Raw genomic sequence first — 10,741 nt, forward strand, 5'->3', positions numbered from 1 at the left:
AGTAAAGAAATATAAGAGCATTTATAAATCATTAATAAAATGATGATCATAAAGGTCTTATATATTTCTTTACGGAGGGTAGTGACTTAGACGATCTTATATTTATTTTACGGAGGGAGTAAAAGTGATGAAAAGTTAGCCGTCACAGTCGTAATGAGACGCAATACGTGCGCCATTGAGCACTGAGGTCGTGGTCGACCCATGCCTGACCACGAGTTTCTGTTCCAAGTCTTCTCCTCCTTGTTTTGGTAAAGGCATGAAAGCCAGCCAAATCCGCTGCTGCTGGTGGTGCGTCACCTCGCCACCACTGGCCCCGGTGCCGCCACGTGCATGCGTGCACCGTATCAACTCTCCAGCGCTTCTAAAACAGAATCTTCTATCAGATTAAAAAAACAGTTTGTCTAGTTCACATCTAGATGTTTTTAAGGATGTCACATCTAAGCTCTCACAAATATATAATGCAGCAACAAAAAAAAAATTAGAAAAAAATAGACCACAAACAGAGTGAACATCAGCTTAGATGTGACCATAACTCGTGGATTGCATAGGGCTCCGCCTCCTCCTCCAAAAAAGAAAGTTAGAGTTCGTGCCTCTCGCCGGCGCCGGCGCAGGTCCGCCTCGTCTCCGGTGGCCCTAGGGCCATGGAGGCGCGGTGGATCCTGGCAAGGGCCGGCGGGAGGGCTTCGTTTTTAGTCGTTTTTTTCAATCTTGTTAGGGTTTGTGTCCTACTCAGGAAGGCGAGACGGCGGCGGCTCCCTGAAGATGGAATAAAGGTCTCCCCGCCTAGCCCCCGTTCCGACGGTGCGTCTAGCATCGTTGGTGGGCGTGTGGAGGTGTGTCTCCGGCAGATCTATCTTTGATGGATTTGCTCGGATCTCGTCGTTGTTTGTCTACGTTCGTGTGCCTTCGGTTTGGATCCTTTCGATCTACGTTATTTTTCATCGGCGGCGGTTGCTGTTCTGGGGTGCTGGTCATATGGGGCCTTAGCACGACGACTTCCCGACTGTCTACTACAACAAATTGTGCCCGGCTCCGGTGATGGAGGGGCGATGACGGCGGCGCGCCTTCGGCTCGCTTCGGTGCTTGTAGTCGTCGCTAGGTGGTCTATGATTCTGGATGTAATTTTTATTTCTGATATTCATTGTACTGCCATGATTGAAGATGAATAGATTGAAAGTTTTTCCGTAAAAAAAAACAGACCTTATAAAAATACTATAATTATTATTATTATGTAGTACTACCACCGGTGTTCATTACGAAAAGAACAAGCACGAAGGTCGTGGCTAGAAAGAAAGAATAGAGCACCGTCCAGATCCCGGAAAGCCCGCAAGATTTCGTCAATTCAATATTCAATAAACAACAGCTTCGATGGCAAGGCCGGTCTCCCTTTTGGCCAGCCGGACTCAGATTCTGCCGTCCTAGTCTTCCTTCTTATTCCTCCAGAAGCAGCAACGTCACGCAGCATCTGATGTCCGTTGTCTGCTCGTCCCACCCAGACTGTTTGCTGGCATTTTTATTTGGAAAAAAAATACAAAGAACACGCAGACATATGGCACCCCAATCCAAGCATGATTCATCTTCACATGTCTATTATACATTTGGTGACAGGGGCGAGCTGCGAGGGCGGCAGCCCAGGTCCTGGACGACGCTGCAGGTACCTCTCCTGCCTAGCGGCCAGTTGGTGCAGCGCCTCACCGTTCATCACCCCTGACAAATCTCAATGTTTAGGTCCGCCACTGAGTACATTGGTACGTGCAAACCACGACCAAACTTGAAATTGCACATCATGGACCATACAGGGAGGATGGATTTAGGCAGACCCGGAACATGAGCTTTGTTGATGATTGTCCTTTTGGGTCTCTAGCTGGTTGCTACGTCTTGGGACACTTGAGGACTGCATTAAGACGAGGATCCTCTCTGCTCGGTGATTGTTTTAGAAGAAAAAAAAACTTACTGAGGCAATTGGGTTGGGTATGCGCTGCCATCTTCACAGGGCAGCTGATGAGACGAGCAGTTGACCAGACCAACGACACTCCCCTAACTAGCACACTCCCGGTGCGTTGCAACAAGAGAAAATAACTAGCACACTCCCGGTGTGTTGCAACAAGAGAAAATAACTAGCACACTCCCCTAATCCAATAACCATGAATCGAGACTCTAATAGGTCAATGTCCTTTCTTTCAACACATGGCATCCTATACGTGTTGCCACTTATCCTCATTTTCATCCTCGCCAACAGTAGCCTCAATGCTCACACAATCACAACATGTTTGAATGTTGTTAATCCTAAGCAGGGCCGTCTCCAGAAATTTGGGGGGCCGAGACAAAAATCAAAATAGGGCCCTATTTTTTTTATAAAACCATATAACTGAAGAACTAATGTAAGTAAAGCATACTCTCGCTTAATTATTTAACTTCAAATATGTCTTCTTTGGTACAATATTTACGAAATATATCAAATACTAACGCTAAAATAGTAAAGATGGTACTAAATCAATACACTTATAAGCTGACCTCATTTTCTACCAAAAAGCGGCATTCTTCTAGTATTTCTTGAAATGAAATCTTTAATCAAATCTTCATAGTTAATATTCTCCAAGACATCATTTTCATGTGCTATCCAATCCATTGAGTCTTTATTGCGTCATAGTAGAACGCAAGTAAGATTTCAACCACTTGAGTTTCTCTGTACTTAGTGAAGAAGGAAATCAAGCCCTTTACATTCTCAATTGCGATATCAAGAAGCATATCCTTTGACTACAGCTCTTTGCCGATCAAATTAACAGCTGATAATATTGCATACCATATGATTATTGACACTAAGAAGGCACTGGGCGAAGACGGCAAAGGTAGGACGCGCGGGAATGGGAACCGTCTCGCGGAGGATGGAAAATGGCGGGTGGGGGAGAGGGGCTCGGGACGATGAGGCCGCGGGTATATGTAGACCGGACCGGAAGAGGCGCGTCGGCGGCGTGGGCGTGGGGACAGAAGGTGGGAAGAAGGTGACGTTTGGAGCGGAAAAGTGGAACCATCCCCTCCCGTCAAGCGTGGTACTACTAGTAGTACAGAACCGACACAAAAATGTCAAAAATCTCAAATCAAAACCGAATCAAATTACTAGGAGTATGTACTCCTTTAGCGCTTTTTTTTACTTGATGGTTCCCCTCCATCATTTATCTTTCTTTGTCTCGTGATGTTCCAGAATCTACTCGTAGCTAGCACTCGATGGGAAAATGTCACTGATCAAACTTGTAGTCGGTATGAGTGCGTGGTTGCAGTTAGTTGTCGTAATCGCAACAAAAAATAATACTCCCACAGTAACAATAATGCTAGCTTGGGTGTGAAGCCAGCCAAGCTCATCTTGGACGCTGCCAAATCAGGGGCGGAGCTACAGTGTTGGGCCGGGGTCAATTGACCCCGATGACCCTGGCCCAAACCCAGTTATATATATATACAGCCCACACAGAAGAATGGTGCAGTGAATCTTTTTTTACCCCGGTCCAGAAAGGACCCCTCTCGTAGCAGCCCAAAACTGCTGCACGCAGGCCCATTGCCACTTCAGAGTTCGCATCGATCTCCACTACCTGATCGATCCGCCCCTGAAAAAACTTCCTATCGATCAGATCGCTTTCGCTCGTTCTCACGTCACGCGTGCCGTCGATCAGGCCCGTGTTGCCCTTCTTTCTTTCTTCACGTCTCGCCCGACGGTCCCTGTGTTCGCCTGAAGCGCCGCCGCCCGAGGCCGCCGGCCGCTGCTCCCAATCTCCACTCCTCTGTCCTCTACAGCTCTACTCCGTCAAAATTTAAGATTCGTTTCACAGAATTGATCTGTAAGTAGTACTAAAGCCAATTTCTTCATCTAATTCCTATTGTACTAGGGTTTGTTTGAGCGTATTGATTTGTTTAATAACTGCTTGAAGGTTGTGTGGGTAATCTAATCATCTGGATTACAATTTAGATTAGGCCTCAAGTCACATCCCATCATAATGTCAGGTAAGCTAACAAGAAAGATTACAATCTCTTTGTACTGTAAATTTTTTATGTTAGTACTAACTCTGTTTTGTTATTTGTGTGTTTTAAATTGCAGGTAGTAAGAGTATAATGGAGCGTTTTCTGAATTTGAAAAGAAAATCACCACCACCCACAAGCAATGATCCTAGTCATGATGAAAGTCCATCAAACGTTAGACGTACTATACGCCCATGTCCTTTGCCGGCCACTTCAACTCCAAGCAGGATAGGAGGTAAAGTTAGAGCAGACCAGGTAGATTTGGATAAGCTACCCCACGATCCAGCCGATAGGAGGAGAATATCAGAATATATAGGACCAAAGCTACAAGATGAAGTAAGGCGGAGATATTTGATTAGAGGTCCGCATAGGCCACAACCTGGCTTCAAGTATCCACAGAAGAGGATAGGCAATATTTTACGCCGGTTTAATCATAAATGGTTTGGAGACTATCACTGGCTAGAGTACAGTGAGGAGAAGCATGCTGCCTTTTGCTTACATTGCTACTTGTTCAGAGATTCCATTGAAGGACAAGGAGGGAATGACGCATTTGTAGTTGACGGTTTTGATTGTTGGAACAAGCCGGAAAGACTTCGTGACCATGTGGGCAAATCTCCTAATAGTTTTCATAATACGGCAGTCAAAAGATGTGATAATTTGCTGAAACATAACCAATCAGTTGTTATTGCTCTCGACAAGCAAAGCAAAGTCACTGAAAAGGAGTATATGATTCGATTGAACAATTCCATAAGTGCTGCTCGATACTTGCTGCATCAAGGTCTAGCATTCCGTGGTCATGATGAATCAGAAGAGTCTAAGAACAAAGGAAATTTTCGAGAGTTATCAATTCTTTGGCAGAGCAAAATGAGAACACAAAGAGAGTTGTGTTAAGAGATGCGCCTGGAAATAATAAACGGATAGCTCCAGAAATTCAGAAGGACATTGCTGAATGCTATGCAGAGGTAATGATTGATTACTATTATTATTATATCTTACAAATGATGACATTACCTATAGTACTGTTCAAACTAATTTTTTTATTTGTGCAGATCATAGTCAAATCTATTGTTGCTGAAATTGGTGGTGGAGTTTTCTGTTTATTGGTTGATGAGTCCGCTGATGTTTCAGGCAAGGAACAAATGGCTGTAGTTTTGCGGTATGTCGACGAGTTCGGAGCAGTCCAAGAAAGACTTATTGGTGTTGTTCATGTGAATGAGACATCTGCTTCATGTCTCAAATCCGGCATTGATCAGTTGTTCAAGAAGTATGGATTGAACGTAAAACAAGTTCGAGGCCAAGGGTACGACGGGGCTAGCAACATGAGAGGTGAGTTCAATGGCTTGAGAGCTTTGATCATGAGGGAGAATAGCTCAGCATATTATGTTCACTGCTTCGCTCACCAACTCCAGTTAGTCATTGTGGCAGTAGCTAAAAAGAATGATGATGTTAGTGACTTCTTTGACATGATAGCCCTTCTGCTTAATGTGGCCGGAGCTTCTTGTAAACGAAAAGACTTGATTAGGGAGAGTCAGCAAGAAAGAGTGAAGAAAGGTATTGGTCGTGGACAACTTAGTACTGGAACGAGATTAAATCAAGAGCTATCACTTCAAAGAGCTGGAGACACTCGTTGGGGTTCTCACTATAAAACTCTTCGGAGCATACTTAACTTGTTCCCGGATGTTATTGAAGTACTCAAGTATGTTGAAAAAGATGGGCCAAGTGATGCAAAGAAGCGTCAAGCTCGTGGTCTTTTAGATTATGTTACTGATTTTGACTTCGTGTTTCATCTACACTTGATGTTTCTTATCTTGGGACATGCAAATGCTTTATCTCTATCTTTACAGAGGAAAGATAAGGACATCTTGGAGGCTATGGTAGAGGTGAAGTTAACCAAGCAAAAATTTCAGAAAATCAGAGATGACGGTTGGGAGTCTCTATTGGAGAGAACTCACTCATTTTGTGAGCTGTATGATATTCCTAAGTTGGATATGGAAGAAGAGTATATAGACCGGCATAAGCCAAGGAAAAAAACCAACCGCACTAACTATCAGCACTACAGATATGATTGCCTCAACCCTGTTATTGACTTGCAGCTTGCAGAGTTCAATGATCGTTTTAATGAAGTAAATTCGAGCCTTCTTACCCGAATGGCTGCATTCTGTCCAAAAGATTCCTTTGAAGCTTTCGATGTTGAGAGCTTAGTTGATTTGGCTAAGTCCTATCCAGATGATTTTGATTCTATCCAGTTGAAGGAACTTGCTCATGAGCTTCCTTTCTACATTGATAATGTGCGAGCAGACGAAAGATTTACAGGCCTGAAAACTATTTCTGAACTTGGTAAGCTGATGGTTAGTACAAATAAGCATCTTGCTTTTCCTTTGGTCTATCAGCTCCTGAAGCTAGTATTAGTGCTGCCTGTCGCAACTGCATCAGTGGAGAGATGTTTCTCTGGAATGAAAATAGTGAAGACTGTGCTACGTAATCGCATTGGTGATGATTTCATGAACTACTGCATCATTTGTTTCTTGGAGCAAAGACTTCTATATTCAACTTCACGTAAGGATGTAATAGATTACTTTTTGAAGATGAAAGAACGTAGAGGTCAAGAAAAATAGAGAGGTAACTACTTTTGTAATCAGTTTTAGGATACATTCGCAACTATTATTATTTTTATTTATGTCAGGTTACTAAAAAAACATTATAGACATGTTATACGAGCTACACATTTTTGGATATAAATTTTCTACCTTGTTTTTAATGGGACACATTAGTGTTACTTGTTTGTGTTGACCCCGGCGACCTTTTATCCTGGCTTCGCCCCTGTGCCAAATCACGTGGTGTCGCCATTCTCCATCACAGAAACAAACAGAATTTGGGGACCCGTTATAAACTGTGATGCAAGGAGGGAGAACACCGTCCAGAAGGCCGACCTGTTTCTTTGGCCAGGAAGAGTCCATCCAATACTTCAACAGTACTAGTAATCGTGTACGTGCAAATGCACGTATTAATGAGTACACATAATTTTCCAGTGAGATAAAATAGTACAATACTATCAAGCCTTTTGTTTCCTGTTTCTTGCTCCGAAGGTTTTTTCTCGTTACAAGATCCCATCAAATACAAAGATACTAATAGACAAGCCTTTGGCTGTCGGAGGAAATTGCGTAGCTAAAAGTAATATATATATGTAGTAGAAACAATATATTGATAGAAACCATAACTGAATTATTTCAAGTGTATCATATCACACCGCTACATGATCGTGGAGAGAACAAATGTAAATATACGATTTTCAACCATACAGCTCAGCCTCACTCAATCTATCCTTTTTAGGGTTACAACCAGCTTGAAATTACATGCAAGTCATCACTTCACATAAATCATCTTGAAATTATACGCAAACAAGAAATACAACCAACTGAATCGAGATCAAGAAAGATAAAGGGGGATGGAACCATTGGACTGGAACATTATGATGTGGATCCTATATATGGAGTCTTACATGCACCCGACACATGTTGGCCTGTATAGCGAAATATATCTAGCACACAAACAAGAGGTTTAATATGATACACCATGCTACCATGTTGAGAAATCATGCAAAAAAAGCAGTGAAACCCCCACAAACAGCATGATGCACAATGAAACTACGACTTGATATCTTTATCCACATCTCTTGAATGGCACTAAACAAAATAAATCATTTTCTCGAAAACTTTGAAACCAAGAGATAGGATGCTTAATAATTAATAGATCAGAAAGGAGTTAAAGAAGACTAACCTCATGTCATATAGACGCATTCTTTGTGCGAGAAATCATATGGATCAAAATTAACACCACATAGTGAGGAAACTCTCTAGATGAATATAATACTTATTGTTTAATATTAAGGTGTCTTCGACAGTGGCAACAGCTCGGGGTTGGTGAGCTATGGCATCGAGCGAATACATGACTCTCCCGGCTATACTTACATGTTCAGCAGAACTCAGTGTCAAACAAATATATGTTCAGTTTTCATGTCATCAACGCATACATGTAAATTCGAGAAACAAACTCGTGAATTAAATTGATAAAACGATGGTTAATATAAAACGTAGACAACTGCAGTTGTGAGGTAATCAGGAAAAGATGCAAGCAGGTCACATACCAGGCCAGTGACTGTAGACAACCTCCCAGGCTTCTTGGCCTATCTGTTTTCCTCACAAGATCCACATAATCACTTCACTGAACCAAGAAATGGGATCATTTATTGATAGTTAAACATGATTTCCAGATCATCAGCTCACTTGTTAGGTTAAAAATATATATAAAGATGGTTATTAGATCAGCATGCCTTGTTTCTTGCAATATTGGTGGCAGATGGAGGCTGATACTTGTGATGTGCAGTTAAATGATTTAATCATTTAAGGGAGATTTGATTTGATGCCTCTGACTGACTATATCAGGCAATGGATACTGAATAATCGCATCATACTTTGAGATAGCAGTAAGGTTAATACTTTAGCTTATTTACCAAATTACATTACTTGCAAAATATTTACCTATCTACAACAGGAAATTGTATATGTATCAGTATTGATGGAGCTAACATTAAACAGTATAATCAACATGTCTAGCTCAGAGCCCTCTTCCTATCATTCCATGATATACATGCTTTTATCCTGAAGTTTGCATCTACTTCGCTATGTCTATTCAGATCAACTTAAGGTTCTAGGAATAATCAATAGTAAAGTTGGCGGTGTAGAAAAACCAGGATCATATGTATACGTTCAATTTCAGACCACAACATGGCCTACAAGGAGGGAATTAGCTAGGCAACGGAAGAAGCCTGAAAGGTAATCTTGATTAATTCTAAAATAGCAAACCATGATGGATGCCGGTGAGCTGCCTAAACGAACATAAACATTGTTCATCACAAAAATTCAGAAATTTGTCATTCACTAATGGAGCACACACATGCCAGGGATGTTAAAGAAATGGGGAACATCGTACATCATTAGAAATATTCATGCAATATTGAGAAGCTCAATTATTAAATGGTGCAAACAAAGTAAGCAGAATCTCAAGTAAATATGAATATGTGACGAAAAGGACCTTAGATGCTGCAGATGTTGATGAGTGGCAATATTCTGTACCTGTAGAAATAAAGTATGCGTAGTTAGGGAGGAAGAGGAAACTGAATTTGTTTTCATTCTGTCAAAATTATATATTTCAAAATGTCATTCAGTTTTGCCGCATATGGTTTTTATGTAAACTTTTGAATGTTGAAATGTTTCATGAATCTTGAAACATATTAGCTTGCACAATATTTTTTAAAAAAACTACTACATTATTTTCCCGTATAAAATTTGAGAAAGTGATGGCAGCAGACTGGTTAAGAGTAGAGGCTTCAGAAGATGTTGCAGAGGTGTGGAAGAAGGTAATACTCAAAAATAGAATTTTTTAGGTCAATTCAAGTTTCATCTCTAACTGGAGATGAAAGGTTTAATGTCATGAGTGTACCAAGCAGAGAGCATCTATTTTGCAAGCAGAGAGGCTGCAGGGTGCCTTTTATGCATTCAACAGAAGGACTAAGTAGATGTATCCTTTTTCACCTCCTATATTCACCATCCGCCTCTCCCATTTCCTCTCTCCACTGCCTCCTCTCAACCCATCCCGGTAAGCCCCACCTTCGCCTCGTCGATGCATACGGCCTTTGCATCACGGTGCGCAAACCTTCATGATCTAAATAGATCTACCTTTCATGTCAATATATAATGCTTGCTCACAGCCCATGACTCAATCTCTTGAAACAACAAAACACGTGGGTTTTTTTTTAAAAAAAATTGAAACTACAATGTGCTATTTTTTAACTCAAACTACAATGTGCAGATTATATATTTAGATTATTTAGATTATATATTTGAGTAGTTGTGACAAAACAAAACATCGTTGCCGATACTATTGTGGATAACCCAATATAGCAAAACTTTGGCCTCCTTTCCTGTAGTTAGGCAACTTCAGGAGCATAGCAACACAATGGGATGGGAAGGTAAGCAACAAAACTTCAAATGTATGAGTTGCTTGGACTACAAATTTCTGAAATCCTCACTAATTAAATATGTCCTCATAAACGGTAACCCTTTTAGCGCTGAGTGTGGCATTGGCGTTGGATCATGATAATTCACATACGGCAATTGTTCCAGAATAATTGTTCCTGCTGTGTGGAAGAATCATGTATGTATGCACTAAAATAATCATAACCAGAAGGATCATGTATGTATCAGATTATCTTGTGTGGAAAGAACAGAACCACAAGCATGTTGTTCAAACAATGCACACTTGAATGTAAAGAAAACTTACTGGCTCAGATGAGATCGGCGGTGGCAGAGGAGGAGCAGAGGAAGGCGGGCGGCGGAGAATAGGATCGGCGGGCGGAGGGCGAGGATGTACAGACTGAAGCGAAAAATGATGCAGATGAAGGAAAGATTCACCAGGTTGAACAAGCCTTGGAGTGGTCAGTACAAAACTGAAGCCTGACGATTGCTATGTCTCTAGCCTCTACAATTTCCCTAAATAGAACACAAAGTTGAGAAGATGTTGGTACAGAAGCAAAAACACAGAGTTGAGACGAGCAAACAGTGTTGTGTGACACGCATCCAAGCAAGCATGCATCTAAAAATTTCAGTTTTCTCACACCCACCTAGTACTAATAATAAATTAATTGAAGTTGTATGTAGATTCGCAGGAATCCCTC

General features: G+C 41.4%; 1 long non-coding RNA gene across 1 annotated transcript; it reads right to left on the bottom strand.

Annotated features, from left to right (window-relative positions):
* Positions 1–7,805: 7,805 nt before the first annotated feature.
* Positions 7,806–10,535, bottom strand: LOC119282698. The gene is made up of 3 exons (XR_005138839.1): positions 10,348–10,535; positions 9,100–9,140; positions 7,806–8,229 (listed from the first exon to the last, which is right to left on the bottom strand). It is a non-coding gene; the product is annotated as an uncharacterized LOC119282698 (long non-coding RNA).
* Positions 10,536–10,741: the final 206 nt, after the last annotated feature.

Source organism: Triticum dicoccoides, chromosome 3B (genome assembly GCF_002162155.2).
Source record: "Triticum dicoccoides isolate Atlit2015 ecotype Zavitan chromosome 3B, WEW_v2.0, whole genome shotgun sequence".
NCBI classification, from domain to species: Eukaryota; Viridiplantae; Streptophyta; class Magnoliopsida; order Poales; family Poaceae; genus Triticum; species Triticum dicoccoides.